The following is a 26,345-nucleotide window of genomic DNA, read 5'->3' on the forward strand; positions in this document are numbered from 1 at the left end:
CATTGCAATAAGTATGAAATATACAAAGGAATTGATGTGCCTACCCTCAAGGGCAGGGAAAAGAGCCAAGGAACTCACCATTACACCAATATTAAGCGTTGTGAGAGAGGCTATCTCTATTGCCTCACACTGTTTTACAGTCAATTGCAGAGCTTAATCCATGTGGTTTTTGTTTTGTTTTTTGTGTTTTTTGTTTTTTTTTAAAAAAAAAACAACACATCGCTTTATTGTTACCACTGGGAGCACCTGCACCCCCATCTTCTTTTACTAATTAGAACCCTTAATTCATAGCCTAATGTGAAGTCTTCTCCGAGCCCGTGTCCCTCTCAGGAGCCAGGGCTCTGCCCCAGGCCCAGCCTATTCCTCGAAGGTCGGAGCTGTGGAAACCGAACAGCCACATGTCCCCCCTCAGGGGCTGTGGCAAGTGGAAGAAACTACAGGCAAAGTCCAATCAATAGTCACTGCCCAGCATGTCAATTATCACAGGGGAAAGGAAAGGCTGGGGAGGAGGAGGGGTGGGAGGGGCCTGGGCTGAGAGGCAGTCTTGGTCTAGCTAGAACAAAGTTGGCCTGAGTCCTTGGCCTGAGTCGGGAGCCCTGGAGACTGTGAAGTGAAGGCAATGATCAGGGAGCTCAGACATCATAGAAGAGCCGGACAAGCTGGTACCGAATGGAGAAGGTGACAGCACTGCCCAGGACCTGTAGCAGCAGCAGCAGCAGGGTGAGGTTCCACTCATGCATGGGCCCAAAGACTTTAAGGAGCAGGTTGATGAGGGTCATGTTGTTATACTCAGTGAAGGCACCATCCTCATCCTCAATCTGGCGCACTGTCAGCAGCTGCAGACTCTCTGCTACCTTTAGAATAAAGGTGCCCAAAAAAGACAGGCTCTTGGTCTTGAACTTGGAATAGCTCATCTCCAGTTTGCCTGTGTTGGTATTAAGTCTGGGCACACTGTGGCGAGGGCAGGGGATGATATTCAGGAGCTGAGGCAGGGAGTAGAGAAAGTTGAACACCTCGGGCATGAAGAAGAGTAGCATGGTCTTGCTGAAGAGTCCCAAGATGCCCACCACGCAAAGGTCATGCCAGCGAAGTATCAGAAGGTATCTCCCACAAACACCTGTGATGGGTACCAGTTGTGATAGAGCAATCCCAAGGTGGTGGGAAAAAAGGGCATCATAAAGTAGAGGGAGAAGACATGGTCATCTCAACAATCACCTTCCAGCTCCACCAGGTTGTAGACGATAATGGAAGCAGAAATGGCTAGTGACTGGCCAGCCTCTAGGCCATTGATCCCTGCGAGGGTTTTGATGGCGTTGGTGCAGAACACTGCCAGCAGCCCCATGTAGACATAGTACGGGATCCCCAAGTCTAAATGCAGGCCCAGAATCAGACGAAAGGGCTTGGGTACCACAATGGTCGTGTTGCCAAAGTTGGTGAAATAGACCATGAGGAGAGGGAGCGAGGCAGCGGTGTTCAGCAGCAGCTTATGGCGCCAGCTCTAAGTATGTTTATGTATCTTCATATAGTCTACTGTTAAATGAGTGCCCTCTATCATGTACTTTGCAAACTTAAAAACAGGTCTTTCAACTTATTGGAATTATTGAGATACTTTAAATTCCTGATTTTCTCCTCCAACTATTTAATTCTGCCTTAATCTATGATGTAGCTAAAAAATAAATAAATATATATATTATCTATATATATAAAAGCATAATATGTAAATTGACTGGATGGCAGAATGACTGGTCACTATGACACACACTGACCATCAAGGGGCAGACGTCCAATGCAGGAGCTGATCCAAGCCCACAGGCCCTGATCAACTGAGCCTGCTGTCCAATCTCTCAGTCCCTCCCCCAGCCAGCAGGCTCCAATCACCGATAGGGAATGGAGAACTGGGGGTGGATGGCAGTGGATGCAGGTGGTGCCAGGCCAAGGCGGGTGTGAGCGAGTTGGGCCCCAAACACCCTGCTGGTTGCCCCACACACAAAAGGTGACCACCATTTGTAGTGGGGGGGTGGGGCCAGCTGCCAGCAGCTAGGGAAAATCAGCCCTGATAACAGGACAGGCCTAGGGATCCTACCTGTGCACAAATTTTGTGTGCCAGGCCTCTAGTAAGAATATAAAATAAATAGTCAAGTGAATTTGGAAAAAGTTAAAGTAAGGTAAGAAAATAATAAACCCTCAGCTGAAATTAGTTCACTTAAATACAAAGACAAGCCACACAAACAATAATGTACATCTGTGGGAGGTGGCTGAAAATATGGCTTTGGATTCCTTTGTGACAAAGCAAAAGGAAATAAAATTGGTGACACAATTCAACATCTCCATAAGATAAAAACAAAATGGTAATTCAAGATAAACACAGAGCACCCAGTATTGAGATGCCCAGGGGAAAAATTTCCTGAGTTCTTATAAAGAATCAGCATCCTAAATGATATTGGATGTGGTAATAAACCTCAGTTTTTTAACTGTACCCTTCACTGACAATAGTATGATTAAAAAGCACTGTTTGGGAAAAGTAATTTCTATGAGGGCCCTCCAAAACAGATGGTGAATATGCTATTTAAACTATATATTGAACCATATCACTTCTCCAGTTAAGATATTTCAAAAGTTTTCTGTTGTACCTAGAACAAAATCCAAACTCCTTATTTGGTGCATGAGGCCCTGCATGATCTATTCCTGCTTATTACTCCCATGTCATCAGCTTCCTCCACTTGGCTACCTCAGATCTTCTTTATACACTAGAGGCCCGGTGCACAAAATTTGTGCATGGGGAGGGGAGTCCCCTCAGCCCAGCCTGCACCCTCTCCAATCCGGGACCCCTTGGTGATGTCTGACTGCACAAAATACCACATGCAGGCACGCACATACAGTGCGATTGAAACTTTGTAGCCCATGCACAGAAGTCAGTATTTTGTGGAAGAGCCACACTCAAGGGGCCAAAGAGCCGCATGTGCCTCGCGAGCCGCAGTTTGCCGAGCCGCAGTTTGCTGACCACTGTGCTAGACTAATATGTCCTCAGGCAGGCCATCCCTGTTCACTTTACTTAAGTGAAGCAGCAATGCATCTGTTGTCTCTAGAGCACCTTTCTAAATGTGTAATTACACATTTATTTTCTCATTGATCTATGTGTTGCTTTTTTTTCCTACTCGACTGTCATGTCTAGACCATATCTATTTCATCCACATTCTATAATCAGTGCCTACACCAAACCTAGCACATAGTACAAAGTCAATAGTGATTGGCTGAATAAATGATTGAGAAAATAATTGAATAAATGATTATTTAACTTTTTGCCAAGGATAAAATTGAGAATGTCTAGTGGAATAGATGCACATTTTTTAGGCAATCATCATAAATATCATTGTTGCTAATATAACAACTTGGATTGGATAAGGATTGAACAACAGGTAAGTCAAGGTTTTTCTCTCTCCAGAAAGAGCCTTAAATGCATATATTTCACTCTATTGGTTAGTAGCAACAATATATACTTTGACTATTAAACAGAGTCAGTTTAAGATCCCTTGAAAAATTAAAGAGCCTGAAGGGATAAATAATACCTGCTCCACAGAAAGAGTCTGAAATGAAGAAGAAGAAGAAGAAGAAGAAGAAGAAGAAGAAGAAGAAGAAGAAGGAGGAGGAGGAGGAGGAGGAGGAGGAGGAGGAGGAGGAGGAGGAGGAGGAGGAGGAGGAGGAGGAGGAAGAGGAGGAGGAGGAGGAGGAGGAGGAGGAGGAGGAGGAGGAGAAGGAGAAGGAGAAGGAGAAGGAGAAGGAGAAGAAGGAGAAGGAGAAGGAGAAGGAGAAGGAGAAGGAGAAGGTTAGTTATATTCTCTGGCTATGAATCAGCCACAAATTTTATAAGCACACCTGCTGTGCCTTCAATTAAAAAGCTGTTCTTCGTGTGTGTGTGTGTGTGTGTGTGTGTGTGTGTCTTTTAAAGAGAGAGAGGAAGGGAGAGGGAAAGAGAGATAGAAACATCGATGTGAGAGTGAAACATAGATCAGCTGCCTTCTGCACAGCCCCTATCAGGCATCAAGCCGGCAACCTGGGCATGTGCTCTGACCAAGAATTGAACCAGCAATCATTTGGTGCATGGAATAACACCCAGTTAACTGAGCCACACTGGCCAGGGGTCATAATATATATTTTTAAATCTTTATTGTTGAAAGTATTACATATGTCTCCTTTTTTCTGTCATTGACCTCTTCTGGCTTGCACCTGCCCCTCTCCCCAGACTTCATCACCCTATTATCTGTGTCCATGGGTTATGCACATATGCATACAAGTTCTTTGGTTAATCTCTTCCCATCTACCTCCACCTTAACTCTGAGATTCCAGAGTCTGTTCCATGCTTCTGTGTCTCTGGATATATTTTGTTCATCAGTTAATTTTGTTCATTAGATTCCACATATAAGTGGGATCATGTGATACTTGTCTTTCTCTGACTGGCTTGTTTCACTTAGCATAATACTTTCCGGGCCCCTCCATGCTGTCTCAAAGGGTAAGAATTATTCTTTTATACAGTTGCATAGTATTCCATGGTGTAAATGTACCACAGCTTTTTTATCCACCCATCTACTGATGGGCACTTGGGCTCTTTCCAGATCTTAGCTATTGTAAATTGCTCTGCTATGGACATAGGGGTGCATACATTCTTTCTGTTTGGTATTTCAGGATTCTTGGAAATAGTCCTGGAAGTGAGATTACTGGGTCTAATGGCAGTTCCATATTTAATTTTTTGAGGAAACTCCATACTGCTTTCCATAATGGCTGCACCAGTCTGCGTTCGCATCAGTAGTATACTAGGGTTCCCTTTTCTCCATATCCTCACCAACACTTGTCATTTGTTAATTTGTTGATAATAGCCACTCCATCAGGTATGAGGTGATACTGCATTGTCATTTTAATTCACATCTTTGATAATCAGTGACTTGGAGCACCTTTTCATATGTCTCATACAAAGGATTGTAAGAAAATAATATAAACAACTATATGCCAACAAGCTGGACAATGTAGATGAAATGGAAAAATTCCTAGAAAACTACAATCTTCCAAAACTGAATCAGGAAGAATCAGAAAACTTGAATAGGCCAATAACAACTGATGAAATTAAAGCAGTAATAAGACAACTCCCAGCAAACAAAAGCCCTAGTCGAGATGGCTTCCCAGGGGAGTTTCACCAAACACTCAAAGAAGAACTAACACCTACCCTCCTCAAACTATTCGAAAAAATCCAAAAGGAAGGTACACTTCCAACCTCTTTTTTTGAGTCCAGCATTGCTCTAATTCAAAATCCAAATAAAGACACTACAAAGAAAGAGAATTACAGGCCAATATCCCTGATGAACATAGATGCTAAAATTCTCAACAAAATATTAGCAGATTTGATCCAGCATGAAAGATCATGCACTATGACCAAGTGGGATTTATTTCAGGGTTCAAGGCTGGTACAATATTTACAAATCAATAAACGTGATCACATAAACAAATTGAAAGACAAAAACCACATGAACAGATCAATAGATGCAGAAAAAACATTTGACAAAATCATATATATTTTTAATAATTATTTTAATAATTTTTATTGGTGATTTTAATTAACTTACTGTCTGGTATTGTCTATAATCTATATATTTTTGCCTTAACTGAAAATAAAGGTAATTGCTTATTTTGAGTGTTTCTTTTCTTAAAGCATGCTTAGATTACTAGTATTAGAATGGATCTTTCAGTCTCAAGTGTAATTTGTCTGCACTTAGAAACATATCCTCACATCAGGTTAGAATTATAACCTCCTTCCCCAGATTGAACAGCAGTGAATACATTTTCTTAATGTTAAATCAAATTATAATGTGAATATATAAAAAGAAAGCTTGTTAATTAAATAAATCCTATGATGAATCCTTTGGAAAGTCCTTTATTGATTCCCCACATTATCTGTTGTGTAAATGTTTGAGATTGCCCAATGAAAGGCACACCATTATTAAGATTGTAAACTCTGGTTCCAGTTTCCATTTTTATATACAACTAGAGGCCCGGTGCACAAAAATTTGTGCACTTGGGGAGATCCCTCAGCCTGGCCTGTGCCCTCTCTCAGTCTGGGACCCCTCGGGGGATGTCCACCTGCTGGCTTAGGCTTGCTCCCCAGGGGGATTGGGCCTAAGCTGGCAATAAGACATCCCTCTAGCAGCCCAGGAGCCCTCGGGGGATGTCCACTTGCCAGCGGGGAGAAAACCTAAGCTGCAGTCAGACATCCTTAGTGCTGCTGAGGAGGCAGGAGAGGTTCTTGCCACCACCGCTGTGCTGGCAGCCCTCAGCCTGGTTTGTGGCTGAGCAGAGATCTCCCTGTGGGAGCGCACTGAACACCAGGGGGCATCTCCTGCATTGAGTGTCTGCCCCCTGGTGGTCAGTGTGTGTCATAGTGACCAGTCCTTCGCAGTTGTTCTGCTGTTTGGGTCAATTTGCATATTACCTTTTACTATATAGGATAGAGGCCTGGTGCACGGGTAGGGGCTGGCTGGTTTGCCCTGAAGGGTGTCCCGGATCAGGGTGGGGGTCCCACTGGGGTGCCTGGCCAGCCTGGGAGAGGGGCTGAAGGCTGTTTTCAGGCTATCCACACCCCCTTCAGGGTGGGGGTCCCTACTGGGGATCCTGGCCAGCCTGGGTGAGGGGCTGATGGCTGTTTGCAGGCTGGTCAAGCCCCCCAGTGGGGACCCTCACCCCATGGGAGTGTGGCCAGCCTGGGTGAGGGGCTGAGGGCTGGTTTCAGGCTGGCCACCACCCCTTCGGGGTGGGGGCCTTACTGGGGTGCCTGGCTAGCCTGGGTGAGGGGCTGAGGGCCGTTTACAGGCTGGCCATGGCCACGTGCTGGAAGCAGGTATCTGGGATTTATTTAACTTCCATAATTGAAACTTTGTAGCCTTGAGTGGAGCTCAGGCCCAGCCAGGGCAGGCGGGAAGCTTGACTTCCTCCATCGCCAGGGCAACTCAAGCTTCCTGCTCACTCCAGCTCCACGGCTGCCACCATCTTTGTGACAGAGTGAGAGAGTGACAGAGTGAGGGAGTGACAGAGTGAGGGAGTGACAGAGTGAGGGAGTGACTGTTAATTTGCATATCACTCTCTTATTATATAGGATTGCTTCCCATCTGGTAAGATGCAGCAGTTGGGCATTGAGTAAATTTTGGAAATAACCATGGCCCTCAAAGTCTGGAGGAATAAGGGTGGGGAGTTAATAATGCAATTGCATTTCTTATATATTAAAACTATGTACACCTTCTTAGATAAATTCAGCTCAGTGCACTAAGAATGTAATGGAATGTTTTCTGTTCTAATTCCTAATGTAAAACCATCAATCTATATTCTAATGTGAAGTGATGCAAGAAGGAGCAATGGCATTAGAACACATCCCATAAAGAGAGAAGAACTTGAAAAGAATTTGAAAAGGTAGCAAAATAGCTCTTTAAGTCCTTAGATATTAGTATCAGTGGAACTTTGAGTTGATTGGGTAGACAAATTTCAGGGCATCAAGTGGAGGTTCCTCTTTTGGGCTAGGAGCAATTATTTAACCAAAGGATTCTGGTGTGATGAAAATATAATTTTGTTGGTCATCTTGTTTGAGACAAAGCCACTAATTAACTCATGTTAGTTTCTTTATTTCACCCTTTCATAATGAAATATTTCTAGTATATACTTCATGCCAGGCACATGTCAGGCACAAGCATGGTACAAAGATGTCCCTCTTCTTAAAAGTATGATTTATAATGGGAAAAGTTGAAGACAGTTATAATCAAAGGACTACATTACAGATTCTACAACAGAGGTGTGTACAGGGTGCCTGTAAGATAGCAGGACAAGAGTAGACTTATTCTGCATAGCAGAAAACTAATGCTGAGCCTGGAGGGATGCATACCAGGTGAGAAGGAGGGAAGACAATATGTCCATGAAGAAAAAAAGTACATAAATATTTTCCTATGCTATACTCCCTTCTGTAACTAATACAAGAGCTTAGTATTTCAAATCACAACATTTTAGAGACCTCTAAGATTTCAAGACTCCACTTGCAAGGACAACTTTTCCCCAGTGTTCCTTTTGAGTCATTCTTTTCTGCACCAAAGCTCTAATTGGGGTGATACCTCTCAGTTACTGCTATTTCCTGTAGGTATTCCTTTAGAATAAGGGCTACGATGCATAATGGTGAAGAACTAAGAGGGCAAACTGAATTCAAGAATTATAGGAAGGAAGGAGAGTCTGAGGGGGCAGGAATCACAGCAACAGTGTATGTGTGAAGTTCTCATTCCACTCATTAAATGCGCTGGCTTTGTAAACCAAACCATCCTCTGTCCAATCACCATTTCAAAATTCGTACAATTCTGCTTTTAAATACAAAGCAGGTTTCCAAATCTATACCCATAGTAGCTTTCCTTAAAGGTGTCTTATTCTGGTACTCCTTTGAATTAAGGGAAGGAAATGGTATTATTAAGCTGTTAGACCTATTTTGTACAGCCTTTCTGGTGTATTCTTTTCTGTTAGAGAATATATGTGTGCATATAAATACAAAGAGACTGTTCTGAGATTTCTCATGTTACTATTTCTTCAGAGCTTGATTTTTATCAAAGTATGGAGTGGCCTCTGGCCAACCTCCAAGAACACCATCATAATCACACTGTGTCTTATGACACAGACCTGTTTCAACAGACCAAGTACAACATAGATAGCTGGGCGTGGTTACCTTCTCCTTCTGCTGCCCCACCAAGATGACTCAATACTAATCAATCACAAGAAAATACTTACAAGCATCAAAAATGTGTTTGCTGCATAGAGAAATAGAACATCCCCAAAACTACTCTCATTCTTTCCTAAACTTAAAGTACTCTTTCATTCCCTGACTCTGGGGTCCCTCAAGTGCTGTTCTTGGCCTTTGTTTGTTTCTCAATATAGATTACTTTAGAAAATCCAGTCACATGGCATTCTATTAATCAATGTATTATTGCAAATAAAAATGTAGGGCACAAAATACTGTGTGCTATCCTATATAATAAAGAGGTTATATGCAAATTGACCATTACACCCTCACACAAGATGGCCACCCCCATGTGGTCACAAGATGGCCTCCACAAGATGGCCAGCAGGGGAGGACAGTTGGGGGAGACCAAACTGCAAGAGAGGACAGTTGGGGGTGATCAGGCCAGCAGGAGAGGGCAGTTGGAGGCGATTGGGCTAGCCAGGGAGCAGTTAGGCGCCAATCAGGCTGGCAGGGGAGTGGTTACAGGGTGATCAGGCTGGCAGGCAGGCGAGGAGTTGTGAGCCAGCAGTTCTGGATTGTGAGAGGGATGTCTGACTGCTGGTTTAGGCCCGATTCCACAGGATCAGGCCTAAACCAGCAGTCGGACATCCCCCAAGGGGTCCCAGATTGGAGTGGGTGCAGGCTGGGCTGAGGGTCAACCCCCTCAGTGGATGAATTTAGTGCACTGGACCTCTAGTATGACTATAATTATGATGTTATAAAAATTAAAAGAAAACATAGTAAAAAAAAGATTAGAAGACAGATCCAAAAGATAATTATAACCATTTCAGTATGGTAGGTTTATAAGTGATGTCTTTTAAATTTCCATTTTGCATATATTCTGTAATATGACTAATTATTGCTCAATAATGAGAAAATCAAGCCTAGCCAATGGTTCATGTCAGAAGGTGTAAAGGAACCTCAGCCTCAGCTTATTTCTAACTGCCTTTGTGTCTTAGATGGAAGACAGAGAGCTGAAGATCTGCACAAAAACAATAGAGACTGTTCAATATGGTTTCAACTTCCTTAGTGCCTACCACAGAAATAGGCAAAACCCAAGTGTTCTTAATAAGAGAGAGAGAAAGAGAGAAAAAAAAAAAGACTATTGATTCCTTTCTTCCTTTCACATCCATTCCTTCTTGTGTTACTGCCTCCACTACCTAGGGACCAGCCCTCTGCTAGACAATTTTGACAGTCCAACTTGTGTCTCTGTGTCCACTCTTATCTCTCACATCTATTCCAAACATCACAGAACATTGATCTTCTCAGGATACCACTTCCATCATATTATTCTCATGCTGTAAAACATCAAATAACACCCCAACTCTACCACTTACTGTTTAAATTATTTAGCCTCTTAAAGCCTCCCTTTCTTTATATGTACATAAACGATTTATATATATATAAATATATACATATTTATATATATAAATATATAAATTGTTTATATATTTTTATATATATAAACAATTTATATATATATATAAATATATATATATATGTATACACACACACACACACATACTAGTGGCCCAGTGCACAAAATTTGTGCGGGGGGGGGGGGGTTCCCTCAGCCCAGCCTGCACCCTCTCCAATCGGGGACCCCTTGGAGGATGTCCGGCCGCAATCTGGGACTGCTGGCTTCTAACCACTCACCTGCCAACCTGCCTTATCGCCCCTTACTGCCCTCCCCTGCCAGCCTTATTTTACCCCCAACTGATTCTGCCTGCCTGATCACCCCTAAATTCCCTCCCTTGCCGGCCTGATCTCATCCCCAGCTTCCCTCCCCTACCAGCCTGATCTTGTCCCAACTACCCTCCCCTGCCAGCCTGATCTTACCCCCAACTGCCTCTGCCTGCCTGATCACCCTTAACTGCCCTCCCCTGCCAACCTGATCTTGCCCCCAACTGCCCTCCCCTGCCAGCCTGATCTCGCACAAAACTGTCCTCCCCTGCCAGCCTGATATCCCCTAACTGCCTCTGCCTGCCTCATTGCCCCTAACTGCCCTCCCCTGCCTGCCTGATCACCCCTATCTGCCTCTGCCTTGGCCCCCACCACCATGGCTTTGTCTGGAAGGAAGTCCGATGTCCGGAAGATGGGTGGTCGACCCAGTCTAATTAGCATATTACCCTTTTATTAGTATAGATAGATTATATAGGCTAGGATTGCTTAAATGGGGGGGGGCCTTTTTCAGCAAGAGGAGATGCTCTTGGCAGACAAAACCACATAATCCCTATATCTGGACTGATAGCCAGCCATATGCACTATACTGCCAAACTGGTCATTAAAAATTGAACCGCTTTCTTACACCTTACACCAAACAGCTGTTGCCCTTAAAACCCCTCCTCAGCCCCCACCTTAGGTACTCCCTTCGTAGTTCACCCAGATTAGGTTCTGATTGGTCAGTTTCTATGCCAGTCAGCATCAAAAGCTTCACCTCCTAGGCAGCCATTGGCTCCTGGCACTTCACCCAGATTTGATTCTGATTGGCCGGTTTCTATGCCAGTCAGCATCAAAAGCTCTGCCTCCTAGGCAGCCATTGGCTCCTCACAGTTGACCCAGATTTGGTTCTGATTGGTCAGTTTCTATGCCAATCAGCATCTCTGGGCCTATCTCCGGGCCTGATCAAAGAGGCAGGGCTGATCAGCAGCCCTGCCGAAGGGGAGAGAGAAACAGACTGGTGGCTGCTGGTGAAGCAGGGAGAGAACGAGAGAGGCAACGGCTGATCAACAGCTGCCACTGAGGCTGCAGATCAGACACTGCCTTTGACTTTGCAGGCCTTTCCCTAGACCTAATTCACAGCCCCCTCTGCAGTCAGTACTGGGTCGCCTTGGCAACCTAGCACTGACTTCCGGTGTTAGGTAGAGCCTTTGGTTGTTAGGGACCTTGGCTCTTTATATATATACTAGAAGCCCGGTGCACAAAAATTTGTGCACTGGCGGGGGGGGGGGGGGTGTCCCTCAGCCCCACTTGTGCCCTCTCACAGTCAGGAACTCAGGAGATAACGACCTGCTGGCTTAGGCTTGCTCCAGGGTGGCAGAGGGCAGGCCCAATCCCTAGGTGCCTGCCCCGCAGCCCCTGGTCAGGCTCAGAGCAGGGCCAATTGGGGAGTTGGGGCTCCTCCCCCTGTCATGCACAGAGCAGGGTGGAGCGGGAGGTTGTGATGCCACCCTCAGTCATGCTCAGGGTAGGGCCGATTGGGGGGTTGGGGCGCCGCCCCCTGTCACACTCAAGGCAGGGTCGATGGGGAGGTTGTGGTGCCACCCCCTGTCATGCACAGAGCAGGGTGGATCAGGGGGTTGTGGTGCCACCCCTGTCACACACAGAGCAGGGCCGATCAGGGGTTGGGGAGCTCCCCCCTATCAGGCACAGAGCAGGGCCAATCAGGGGGTTGGGGTACCTTCCCCTGTCACAAACAGAGCAGGGCGGATAGGGAGGCTATGGCCCCGCTCCCTGTCACACACAGAGCCGCAGGGTGATCAGGGGGTTTGGGTGCTGCCCTCCTGTCAGGCTGCTCCAGGGGCCAGGAGGCCTCATGGCTCCACTGATCCTGGTGCTGGGAGGCCTTGCAGCTACGCTTGACACCGGGGCAGTGAGGCCTCGCTGCTCCGCTGATCCCGGTGCCAGGAGGACTCGCGACTCTGCTGATCCCAGTGCCAGAAGGCTTTGCGGCTCCACTTATCCCGGTGCTGGGAGGCTTATTAGCCTTTTACTATATAGGATAGAGGCCTGATGCACGGGTGGGGGCCGGCTGGTTTGCCCTGAATGGTGTCCTGGATCAGGGTGAGGGTCCCGCTTGGGTGCCTGGCCAGCCTGGATGAGGGGATGATGGCTGTTTGAAGCTGATCACACCCCTTCAGGGTGAGGGTCCCACTGGGGTGCCTGGCCAGTCTGGGTGAGGGGCTGAGGGCCGTTTTCAGGCTGGCGGGTGACTGAAGCTCCCAACCTCTCCTTTTTTTATTTTTTATCTTTTAATTCTTTGATTTATTTACCTTCTATGGCTATCACTGGAGCTGAGAGCCGGCTTTAGCTCTGAGGCTCAGCTTCAGCTCTGAGACCTCGGCTGCTGAAAGCAGGTATCTGGGCTTTGTTTAGCTTCTATAATTGAAACACTGTTGCAACTCCAGCTCTGAGGCCCGGCTGGCCGAAAACAGGTTTCTGGGGTTTGTTTAGCTTCTATAATTGCAACATAGTTGCTTAGAGTGCAGCTCAGAGCTGGGCGGCAGCAGGCGGGGAACCTTGGCTTCCTCCACCACTGGAGCAAGCAAGCCTCCTGTTCGCTTCAGCTGCCTGGCTGCCAGCCACCATCTTGGTTGGCAGTTAATTTGCATATTTCCCTGATTAGCCAATGGGAAGCGTGTTGGAGGTATGGTTAATTACCATGTTTGTCTATTATTAGATAGATATTATATATGCCAAATATATGTCATTATCGGTTCCATTTCTACTGTTTGTCTCAACTGCATCGGAATCTACCTCCCCTCCCCCCTTTCCCCCCCAAAATAGAAAGCTAGTTGAAAAAGTATTCCATTTCACTTCTTGAATGTTGCCTTTTGGGGAAAGATATAATGGAAGCATTAAGAATGGTAAACTTCAAATAAGCAATCTCTAGATTTAGAAAACTATCTTTTCAGCTATTCCTAGCATTAAACTCTAGTATAGATAATATATGCTTACAACTATTTTCTAAGAACTAATATTTACTTTAGTTTTCGAAATATACTAATTAAAGTGCTAGCCTCCCAACAATGAACAAAATCCATTTAAATAATAGAGCAGGAAGTATATGAACAAAGTGGTCTATCTGCTTTTTATCCAAATATTTCCTGAAAATTTTCTCAGAAGTTCTATTTTTACTAGTGTGCATCAAATTCTAATTTAAAAAGAAACTATTAAAGACATAATGCTTGTCTGAGAGTGGGGGAAGAGAAAGTGACTTCAAAGTTATAAAGCAAAAAAAAACCCCAATGACCCATAATTTCTCAAATCTGGACTTAGGAGGTCCCTTAAGGGACCCTTGGGTCCCTTGTGGTCAGAGTTGGGAAGTCATTTTGTGGTTCTCTTGAATTTTGCACAGAGGCAACCCTCCATACCATACTTTTATCGTCCTACTTTAGGGAATCAAGTGAATGAGCCCAGGCATTTGGAATCACATTTATTCAATGGCTACTTTTGAAAACTATTACTCAATGCCAGGGAATAATCTTAATGCTGGGAAGGCATCGATGAATAAAGCAGACACTGATCTGTCCTCATGAAGTTTATGTTCTAACCAGTGAACTTAATAATAGCTACCAAAACTCTGGAACTGTTTGTAAAATTTGGTGTATATTTTCACTTTTCTAGAGCATAAGATTTTAGATTTCATCAGATTTTCAAAAGATACTGTACTTATAAAAATATTTTAAAATTTCTGTAAAGTACAGTTCAAGAACACCTGTGGGTTTGGAGTCAAGTCAACTTGTATTCAAAGTCAGGCCCTGTTGCTTATTAACTATGTAAGCTTGGACAACAATTAACTCATTTTTTGCACCTCAGTTTTGTCATCTAGAAAATGAGGTTAGGCCTCATGAAATTCTTGTGACTGTTAACTCAGATTATGTATGCAAAGCACCTGGAGCACTGTAAGATTAGGACCTCCATCCCCCATCTTCACCTTACAACAGTGGTTCTCAACCTTGGCTGCACATTAGAATCACCTGGGAATCTTTTTAAAATCCTGATTTCTGGGCCTCATCCTCCTGAAATTCTGTTTCTTTGTTACTAATGTTGTGGCCTCACCCCATAACAAAGAAACAGAATTTCCGTAGGATGAGGCCCAGAAATCAGGATTTTAAAAAGATTCCCAGGTGATTCTAATGTGCAGCCAAGGTTGAGAACCACTGCCTTACAGGTTCCGACCCAAAATATGAGTGGGAGGTTTTAAGCAAGTTCAAAGTACAAACATAGAACAGGTTGATTTCAGCAGCTAGGAGATTCTTGCACCTAGAAGCTTTCAATTTTAGTGTGGTCAACCACATTGGATATATCATAGAAAGTAATAGTTCATGGTTCTATAAAATCACCAGCATTATATACACCAAGCTAGGTGGATGCCTAGACTTTTCTTTAAAGAATATTTCATGACCCAGTGTATAGCCAATCTTTGTTCTTTGATTCCTTGAGGAGAATACATGCTTATTTTAAATTATATAATGATATTTGGTACAATTCTCTTAGTATAATTCAAAATGACAATATTCATGATGATAATAGAATTATCTTTCATTTGTTCAGCATTTTATAATTTTTAAAGATAACTCTTTCAAATAATCCTTTAAAACAGCCTAAAGACCCTGTTTGGTTTTGCCTCAACTTCCTCTTATAGCCTCCTCCTTGCTCTCTGTGTTCCAGAGACACTTGCCTTTTTTCTGAGACTTTTGAACATGTAGTTACCTCTTCTTGGGCTGCAACACCAGTTACCTGCACAGTGGCATAATCAACCACTGTTCAACACTCATTTCCTCAAGTATACTTTCTCTGTCTCCCCCTAGCTCCCTGCAGCACCATGTAGCCTGTCATACCTGAATTATGATATTCAGGAGGATAGATATTTGATTAATATTTGTCTATTCCTCCTAGTTTGTACACTCCATGAAGGCAGGGACCATGTGCATTCCTGCTCATTATTATTTGGCACTTAGTCCTGTGCCTGGCACATAGGAGTGGATGATAAATTTGGGTAGAATGGAATATTGAATGAAATGTAGGTAAGATGAATGGTATTTTCACTCTGCATGTGAGAAAACAAAGACTTTTCTAAGGAGATCTGACTACTCAATGAAGATGAAGCATGGGAACCTAGGGCCCTGACTGTTACTTTGTCTCTGCTCTTTCATACTACATCTTCTATCCTCTCTCCCTTCTGGATTGGACTCTGTTCTAATTAAAGCTATGTAATCTGCCCTTTATGTTAGCATGTCAAATCTCTGTTTATAGAGCAGGACTAACCTATGAAAACTCAAAGTTGCTGGTACATATCAAATGTTACTCCCAGTCAAGTTCTTCTGCATAGAATTTGTATTCGAGCCTCTTTTTCATAGAAAACCTGGACTCGTGCATTTATTTTTAAATTGTTCTAAAACTTATAAAACTTATTTCATAATCATACCTATAAGCAGAAAGCATGCTCAGGCAGATTTCTCACCTAATAACTAGGGTAGAATTGAAGGAGGAAAAATTGATATGAATAACAAAGTAACAGTAAGTCAAAGAAAGTCATTGTGCTGCCCTGATGATCATTAAGGTTAGAGAAAAAATGACACAAATGCGCACTTACCTGAAGGAAGAGTGGAAGAGGAAAATGATACCACCAACACTACTTAATAGTAAGAACCTCTCATATGCCTGACAGTGTATTAAGAGGCATTGTAAGAGAAGAACTGACTGTAATACTTGTTAAGTGGAAATAAATGCAGGATATGGGCTCATTCATGTTCACACCCAGAACACTAAAGTAATAATAGTTCACATTTAACACTATGTGTCAGGCATAATTATAAGTGTTTTACATATGTATTTCATTTAATTCTAAAAACAACCCTGTGAGGTAGTTATTTTTTCCCCTCATTTTACAGATGAGAACACTAGTCTCTTATATTACCATCTCCTGATTCTTTAGCTCCAGTTTTTCACATATCTCGTTGCCAGAGAAATCTTCTAAAGTATAGTTCTGTAAACACTCAGAGGTCCCCCACTGATAAAAGGATGAAATCCAAATTCTTCAGTCTGGAATTAAAGGCTTGTCATGGTTGACTCCCTTCTTGTTGCCTAAAAAAGTTTTCATCTTTGGAAGGAAAGAGATTTCACCCCTGTCCCTACTGCTGAAGAATCTCTCTTTTCTGCTTCTTCAATTCCTACTCATTTTTTAAGACCTGACTCAGTGACCTCCTTCTCTGGGGAGCCTTTTCAGGCCTTCTTGCACACACAGATTCAGCCCTCCTCCATTCCTATGAAACCTATATCTGGACTAGTCATTGGGCACTTCATTTTGAGCTGCTTTGTGCCATTTCTTAGTGCTCTTATTAAAAACTTCTTGAAGCCCATAATAGCCATGTACATCTTTGAACCTTCCTCTTGATCCAGTCTTATGCCTCCCTCAGAGAAGCAGTATAAGGTAGAAGAAAGAGCAAAGAGCCTTTAATTTTAAGGGTTTTGATTTTGCTACTGAGCCAGAGATGTCTTACATGATTAAGTGAATTTTTTAGGCACTGCTTTTATTATTTCTACCTTATTTTTGTCATATTTGAAGTATGCTTTATCACTAAAAGTAAAATTATTTTTCTTAAAGATCTTATTGCTTTAGATGGACGTTAGATCTTAAAAAAGCTAAAGACGATTACTGGTACCAAAATATTTAAATCTATTTTAGTGATTAACATTAATTTTATATAATACATTTCTGAAACCCCTCCCTTTTAAGTCTTAAAAATATTTTATCAACATTCCATGTGATCAAAAAAATCAGCTTAAAATATTTGATTTTCCTTGCAGACATAAAGATAAGAATTCCTTATAATTTTTAAACTTCACATCTCTGAATCAAGGAATTCTGTAACTTTGAATAATGAGGTTCATTTTTAAAATAAAAGTAAATGCTCCCTTGGATATCTATACCAATTGAAATTCTACCTGTCTATTCAAGATCTACCAAAACTGTTATCAATATTTATAAATTTTATTTTATTAAAATATAGTACCCCTACAACAGAACATGATCCTAACCACAAGTGAGTACCCTCAAATATTTTTTTTCTTATTTCTCTTTGACATTGTGTTTTCTATTATAGCTACTTATTTACTTTTTAAAAATACATTTTTATTGATTTCAGAGAGGAAGGGAGAGGGAGAGAGATATAGAAACATCAATGATGAGAGAGAATCATTGATTGGCTGTGTCCTGCATGCCCCACACTGAGGATAGAGCCCACAACCCAGGCCTATGCCCTGACCAGGAATTGAACCACTCAATGCTCAACCACTGAGTCATGCTGGCCAGGAGCTACTTATTTACGTTTGAAATCTCCTCTACAAAGACTAAAGTTAAAATATCAAAAACTTCATTCATTCAGCAACTATTTACCGATCATTTATATGCATTTAAAGCAGAATACAATGGTGAACAAGATCAATATAGTTAGTGCTTGCCTTCAAGGATCTTATACTGCAGTCAAATATTAAAAATCCTGACCAGGATTGGCTGAGAAAAACAGCTCATGAAAAACATTGCACGATTTCACTGGCACACTGGTAACTAGCTTTTGATGTGAGATTGACAAGTATCAGGTAGGTTCATTTATCCATTCATTCATCAGACATTTAATGAATATTTACTTTATGCCTGTCACTAAGCCCTCAAATAATTGACAGATAATGACTAGGGATCAGTTAAAAAGAGTGTTCCACATAGGCCTGGGTGGTAGGTGATCCACAGTGATTAGCAGAGTAATCACACATTTTCTCTGTCAAGAATGTGAAATTAACCTCAGAGAATGGATAGCAAATCAGCAGTGAATGTCCCATTATATCCATATTGATTATAAACATTTTACCAATAAGGATATTCACTAATTCCAATAAGTACTTATTATTAACAAGTACCTACTATGTACCATAAACTATGATAACTAGTAAAGAAATGCAGATGTAGACTCTTCTGCATGGGGGAAGACAAACAAGTAACATTATAATACCCTCTAGTAAGTTTTATAAAACACTACATCACAGGTTTCTATGAAAATAGGTAGGCAGGTCTTATCACCCATGTGGGGGACAAGCAATATGGAGAGAGCTGCTGATCCATTTTAAAGGTTGACATATATTCTCTCCATCTGTGCCTTAGAGATAGACCCCATATTTATGAAAGCCTTGGATATGAATTAGGATTTCAGATTTTATGTTAATCCTTCTGTCCTTAGAGAGGGCACAAAAATTGTAATCTTCTCGCTTGCAAACTACCACATATTTTTCATTTACAATAAAATATTTTAAACAATTACTGGTAAAAGAGCAACTGTGGTACTTCTTTATTAGTCAGTTTTACAAGAGATCATTCTTTACAAAAGTTTCTGGGCAGAATTACATCATTTCATTCCATCATTGGATTTCTTGGTCCTCAACACAGACTATATTTGAATGGACAATAGTCCAATACCACATGGAGTTTTATAGTGCCATTTTCTTTAGGAGACCTGGCAAAACCCACCCTACTGAGAGTCTTCAGAGGAAGAACAATAAAATCATGGTCATCTCCTCATACAACAATCACAACTGTGACTTTAGAATGAGCCCACTTCCCAATTTTAGCTGTTGTTTATTTCTTCCTTTGATTTTTCTTACTAAAGCCTTCTTGAATCTATAAGTAATACACAATGTATAGAGAAAATTGAGGAGACTATCTCAAAGACGACATACCAGGAATAGACTCAAGAATAGAGTTTATTTTTTAAATGTTGATAACAGTATCTGTCAACATACATGTCTGCATTTCTTGAAGGAGTTCATCTCAGATCCTATCAATGATCCTTCTATTCATTTATTTTCTAATTCCCAATCAAATATCTTGGCAAAACATGATTTGTTTTGTAGGATTACCCATTTCCTTCCATATATTGCCTGATGGTGGCCCATAATAAGTGTGCTTTGAGCCTTTCCTGAGATTTGGGATGTGAAAGACCACCAAAGATCTGATGATGGTCACTTTGCCTCTTATCTGGGTCTTTGCTCAAGTACTTAATTCTGTGATTCTCCAAGAAGCAAAGCTTTCTGTAGACTTAAGCATGGACTAGTAGACTGTTGAACCTCAGAGGGAAGGCAGGGGTGGGAGGGAAGAGATCAACTAAAGAACTTGTTTGCATATATGCATAACCTATGGACACAGACAATAGTGTGTTGAAGGCCTGGGGCAAGGAGCAGTGGCAGGCTAGAAGGGGTCAATGGGGGAAAAAGTGGAACATATGTAATACTTTCAACAATAAAGATTTAAATAAATTAATTAATTAATAAAAATAGTGTTGAATTCCAAAAATTTAATACATTTTCTTAATATAAAAGTTCTATCTGGGCAGTTTTTTAAAAAATTTATTTTATTGTTGAGAGTATTACAGATGTCCCCCATTTTTCCCCTTTTGCTTCCCTCCATCCATTTCCCACCCCATCCAAGGCTTTATCTTGGTTCATGTTGGCATCACTGGGAGGGACTGACCCTCAGGCCAATGGTTGTGAAGATCTGCTTCAACTGCAGTGGAAGAGCTGCTGTGCAGGAGCCAACCCTATGGAGCAGAACTTGCTTCAATGGGTCTTTGGTGCTCACTGAGTCTGCCCGTTGAGTGTGTCACTGATGGAGTTAGTAGGGTTGTAATCTGGCGTGTCGGAGCTGATCACTGGTGTACTGGATCACTGTGTCCATAGGCTATGACTAATTTGTACTTCTAAATCCCTTCACCTTTTTCACCCCTCTCCCATCTGGCAACTGTCAAAATGTTCTCTGTATCTATGAGTCTTTCTGTTCTGCTTGTTCATTTATTTTTATTTTTAGATTCAATTGTTGATAGATATGTATTTATTGCCATTTTATTGTTCCTATTCTTGATCTTTTTTTTTAATTCTTCTTCTTAAAGAAGACCCTTTACCATTTCTTTTCTAAAAATATTTTTATTGATTTTTATAAATAGAGGGAGAGAGACAGAGAGATAGAAACATTGGTGGGAGAGAATCATCATCAATTGGCTGCCACCTACAGGCCCCTACTGGGGATGGAGCCCACAACCAGAAATGTGCCCTGACCGGGAATTGAAATGGTGACCTCTTTGTTCTTGGGTGGATGCTCAACCGCTGAGCCACACCATCCTGGCCCCTTTAACATTTCATGTAATACTGGTTTGGTGGTGATGAACTCCTATAGCGTATTCTTTTCTTGGAGAGCTCTTTATTTGACCTGCAATTCTAAATGTTATCTTTTAGAGTAATCTTGGTTATAGGTCTTTGCTTTTCATCACTTTGAATATTTTTTACCATTCCCTCCTGGCCTGCAAAGTTTCTGTCGAGAAATAAGCTGACAGTCATATGGGTGCTCCCTTGTAGTTAACTAACTGCTTTTCTCATCCTGCTTTTAAGATTCTTTCTTTGTCTTTAACTTTTGGCATTTTAATTATGATATGTCTTGGTGTGGGCCTCTTTGGGTTCATCTTATTTGGCACACTGTGTTTCCTAGACTTGTAATCCTATTTCTATCACCAGGTAAGGGAAGTTTTCTGTCATTATTTTTTCAAGTATGTTTTCAAATTCTTGCTCTCTCTCTCTTCTCCTTCCACTACCACCATGATTCGAATGTTGGTATCCTTAAAGTTGTCCAAGAGGTTCCTTACACTATCCTTACTTTTTGGATTCTTTTTTCTTTTTGCTGTTCTGATTGGGTTTTGTTTTTTTTTTTTTTGCTTCCTTATATTCTTGATTTGATTCTCAACATTCTCTACTGTAAATTATTTGTTATTTCAGTTGGTGTATCCTTCATTTCTGACTGGTCCTTTTTCATGTTGTTGATATTCTCACCAAATTCCTTGAGTTCTTACTAAGTTCTTTGAAGTTTCCAGTAAGTTCCTTAAGCATCCTTATAATCATTGTTTTGAACTCTGTATCTAGTAGTTTTCCTGTTTCCATTTCATTTAGTTCTTTTTCTGGAGATTTCTTCTGTTTTTCCATTTGTGACATATTTCTTTGTCTCTGCATTTTGGCTGTTTCCTTGTGTTTGTTTCTATATATTAGGTAGATATGCTATGTCTCCTGGAATTGGTAGAGTGGTGTGTAGTAGTTGTCCTGTAGGGCCTAGTGGTTCAGCCTCCCCAGTCACCTGAGCTGGGCACTCTTGGAGTGTCCCTAAGTGGGCTGTGTGCATAGTCTTGTTGTAGTTGAGCCTTGGTTGCTGTTGGTATCACTGGGAGGGATTGACCCTCAGGCCAATCGGTTGTGAGGATCGGCTTCAACTATAGTGGAAGAGCTGCTGTGCAGGAGCCAACCCTATGGAGCAGGACTTGCTTCAGTGGGGCTTTGGTGCTCACTGAGTCTGCCCCTTGAGTGTGTCACTGATGGAGTTATTACCGTTGTAATCTGGCATGGTCAAAGCTGATCATTGGTGCACTGGCTCTGGAGCCTCCTGGTAGGTGCAAAGTCAACCACTGCCTCTGCCCTGCCTGGGGCCACCCAGCATAAGCTATAAAGCATCTGCAGATGCCTACTATTTGTGGTGGGCTTGAAGGTTTCAGGAGAGGCCAAGCTATGAACCAACATAAGCTGCTGATAGGCAGGGCCTGGGGCCACCAATTGAGAGGTATGGAGCAGGCTGAGGCCAGCTGCTGCTTGTTTGAGAGATTTTAGGAAAGTCTAAAACATGAGAGAAGAGAGACCATTTGTATGGGAAAGCAAGTGGGATAAGCCTGCAAGTAGGGAGGAGCAGGGTCTCAGGGAATCAGCATGGCAGGTTGAAAAGTGTGAGCCAGGTTGATGGAGATTCAGATATGGTGCCTGCCTGTTGGCTCTAGGGTAGGGAGAACTCAGCAAAGGAACAATGGCCTCTGCCAGCACTCCTGTCTGGGAGAAAGCTGCCCCTCCAGCTTTTGCCCTGATTCCAGGCAAGTTCCTTCCCAAATGTTCCAGGTTCCTTTCACACTGCTGCCCCACCACTGGAGCTCAGAGGGAGTGAGTCCAAGTAAGTCCATGCATGGGCCCTTTAAGAGGAGCTCCCTGGGGCCAGTAGCCTCCATGTTACTCAGCCACAATCCCCACTAAAGTTTTGGGAACTTCTCTTCCAAGCATTGGAACCCTAGGCTGGGGGCCTGGTGTGAGCAGATACCTCATGCTCCTCAGGGAAAACTCTATAGCCAAGATATCCCTTCTGATTTTTTATTTTTATTTTTTAAAAAAATATATTTTATTGATTTTTTACAGAGAGGAAGGGAGAGGGAGAGAGAGTTAGAAACATCGATGAGAGAGAAACATCCTACTGGGGATGTGCCAGAAACCAAGGTACATGCCCTTGACCAGAATCGAACCCAGGACCGTTGAATCTGCAGGCCGATGCTCTATCCACTGAGCCAAACCAGTTAGGGTATCCATTCCAATTTTAAACCATCACACATGGGAGAGAAGTCAGAAAATTTACAGTAGTGGCCATAGTGAGAACAAGAGTTTGGGTCAGCCAGTTCCACGATTCTGCTCCATGTCACCACCACTCCTACCATTCTTGATGTGGTTTCTTCTTTAATTCCCCAGTTGTAAGATTTCCATTCAGCTAGATTTCAGGTGGTTCTGAATGATGGTTGTTCTGCATTGTAGTTGTAATTTTGATATGGTGTGGGAAGTGGCCCATACTGCATTTACTTATGCCACCATTTTGACCGGACATCTGGGCACTTTTGATATAGAAGAATCTAATATTATGGTGACTTCAAGCCCTGCCCATCCATGACATCTTCTGGGATGATACACTCATTTTTTTTCCCCTTTTCTGAACTCTTAATGAGTTTGAAGTGATATTAGAGGGTTGTGAGTTCTGGTATTGGATCAGGAGGCTAGAGAAAGCTACTGAGCTGGAGCAAGGGAAGTCTGAAAATTTATAATAGAGGCCACAGTGAGAACAAAAGTTGTGGGTAAGCTCTACAAGGAGACACCTGACCAAATATAAGAAGGCAGAGAAAGAAGCTGGTGCAGTGCCAACATTTACAAAGCACAGGCTGAGCCAGCGAGGCAAACAGCAGGCCAAGAGGAGAGATCAAGAGAGAATAGTCATATCCAACCTTCCTTTCTCTCAAATGGACAGAACAACAATCCTAAAAAGCACTGACCGGAAGTTTACAACCATCTGAAACCACCGCCCTGTGTTTAGGATTTCCTATTCCTACTCAGGATATTTGTCACAGTTTCTTTATAAAGTGCAATTTTTTTTTCAGAGTGTGCAAATAATAGAAGAAAAGACAGCCATAAGGAGATGTTAATATTTTAAACTGGGAATGGATGGGACAGAAAGATTTTCTTTTGAGTAAAGAATTTCCTTCTAGCAGGGGAATTAAGGAAGAGAACAATACATGCCTTGATTAGCCTATTCCTAATTTTAGTGTTTTTCCTCCGTATAGCATCACATTTCTAGTAAATGACAAGCATTATGAATAATCTACCTTGGATTTCTTTTTAGAACCTTTATGTATGATCTACTGACATTATGCTCCCCCATGGAAAGGAAGAGAATGTATATGGAGAAATAATATAGCTTAGTAAAGGCATTTCAATTCCTAGTCTGTGGACAGTTAGGAATACAGTAACACAGTGAGTGGCACCATCTCTGTTTTCTTCAATCCCAAGTCTAGGTGGCAACTGGCAGTTCTTGCTCAATTAGTTCTTGGGGGAGCATGTTGCTGACACCTTCCCAGATGCTGTTGGTTCTTCCAGGTATAAATCAGTTAATGATAAGATTACATGAAAGGAAATCAGTATGCAATTGCAAAATTGAAATATATTTTTTAAGAATGATTTCTTTGAATTACAACCGAATGCTTTGCACTCTCCAGCTTTCTTCTCTATGAAGGAAAGTTACACATCTCTCGGCTGTAATTCAATACATCTGCATGAACTGAGAAATAGCAGTCATTACATCATTTCAGGCATCCTACCTGGGCAAGTTAATAAAGTACTGCCAAATCTCTTGTTATATTAAACTTGCATTGCTAGATCTTCTTCTTTTGTATTTATAAAGAATAATAAACCAAATGAATGTGAGCATTCATTAAATGATATTAATATTCCAAACTTTTAAAAGAGTGTTTTCTTACTTCACCTTGAATAAAATTTAATTTACTACATATAATTTCTCAGCTTCTACTCATTGTATATAAAACTTCTAAAGGCAGCTGTATGTAATAGAAAGCATATAAAATTTAGGAATGATGTGAGTTCAAATACCAATCAAGTGGCTTTATTAACTACTAGGGGCCCAGTGCACGAATTCATGCACCTTGAAAGGAACTGTGGGCTGCGAGGTTGCAGTGAGCACAGGGGAGGGTCTCAGCCCATCCTCTGTGCCCTCACCTGGCCCCTCCTGCCACAGGCCCCGGTCCCTTGTCTGCCAGCAGCCCCACTTCTGCTGCTGCCGCTCCCACATGCTGATGGTGTCGGCCCCACTCGCATCCGCTGACAGCACAGAGTGATTGGGGCCAGCGCAGTCAGCAGCTGCGAGTGGTGGCTGCTGCCCCGATCACCCCTCAGGAGCAGGGGGAGGTGGAGAAGCCCTCAGGGACGATCAGGGATGACAGTGCCATTTGCACCTGCTAATGGCACCAAGAGATTGGGACCAGTGTCGGGTACTGGTAGTGGGTGTGAGTGGTGACTTTAGTGCCAGCTGCGGGTGCGAGCAGGGCCAGCTCCAGCAGTGGGTGCAAGTGGGGCTGTCGCCAGCAGTGGGTATGAGAGGCGGCTGCCAGCCCCAATTGCCCCTCAGGAGCAGGGGGAGGTGGAGAAGCCCTCAGGGGCAATTGGGGCCTGGACCCGCCGCTTGCACCCAGTGCCAGTGCTGAGCAATTGGGGCTGGTGCTGGCCGCCAGCATTGGGTGCAAGCGGTGGCTCTAGTGCCGTCTGCAGGTGCAAGCAGGGCTGGCGACGGCAGCAGGTGGGAGTGCCGGGCAGGACTGCAGAGCGCAGGGGCAAAGAATTTTCAGTAACCATCAGATGCTTGCTCTGATTACAGCAACTGGCGCCCCACCTTGGTCTGGCGCCCCCACTCACCTGCTCCACCAGCCCACCATGGCCAACGCCTGCCATGTTCCAAGCTCTGCAGCCTGCTGCCTACACCTGCCATGTTTCATGTGTGCCCCCTGGTGGTCAGCGCACATCATAGCGACTGATTGTTTGGTTGTTCCACCATTTGGTCTATTTGCATATTAGGGTTTTATCTATCTATCTATCTATCTATCTATCTATCTATCTATCTATAGATATATATATATATATATATATATAGATATAGATATAGATATAGATATAGATATAGATATAGATATATAGATATAGATATTCTTGGGCAGCCTACTTAACATGTCTGAGGCACGACCGGTGAGGCTCGGTGGTTGAGCACTCATCCATGAATCAGGAGGTCATGGTTCAATTCCCAGTCAGCGGACATGCCAGAGTTGTGGGTTCAATCCCCAGTGTGGGGCATTCAGGAGGCAGATCAATGATTTTCTGTCATCATTGATGTTTTCATCTCTCTTTCCTCCCCCTTCTTGTCTGAAATCAATAAAAATATATTTTAAAAAAGCGTGTCTGAGTTTCTGTTTCCTTATTTGTAAAATAAAGATGGATGATATATATGTCATACCATCATTTTGTATATTAAGTCATATAATGGAAGTTGTTTGAAAATGTACGTTTTAATTATATTTATGTTTCATCACTTCTAGCTTGACATTACTCATTTCTTTATTAATTTAGTAATTATATATGCATATATATACAGACGTATATATATTTAGTATAAATC

At 42.5% G+C, this 26,345-nt stretch overlaps 1 protein-coding gene and 1 pseudogene across 2 annotated transcripts in view; both read right to left on the bottom strand.

Annotated features, from left to right (window-relative positions):
• STARD13 (StAR related lipid transfer domain containing 13) overlaps nt 1–26,345 on the bottom strand; it is a gene marked incomplete at its 5' end in the record, with an annotated part of 302,915 nt that overhangs the window by 231,151 nt on the left and 45,419 nt on the right. The window lies entirely within an intron of this gene.
• Nucleotides 633–25,627, bottom strand: LOC308511921 (UDP-N-acetylglucosamine--dolichyl-phosphate N-acetylglucosaminephosphotransferase-like; annotated as a pseudogene). Its single transcript has 2 exons — nt 25,592–25,627; nt 633–1,498 (listed from the first exon to the last, which is right to left on the bottom strand). The product of its transcript is annotated as a UDP-N-acetylglucosamine--dolichyl-phosphate N-acetylglucosaminephosphotransferase-like (transcript).

This window comes from Myotis nattereri, assembly GCF_964212035.1.
Source record: "Myotis nattereri genome assembly, chromosome: 2".
In the NCBI taxonomy this organism is placed as follows: domain Eukaryota; kingdom Metazoa; phylum Chordata; class Mammalia; order Chiroptera; family Vespertilionidae; genus Myotis; species Myotis nattereri.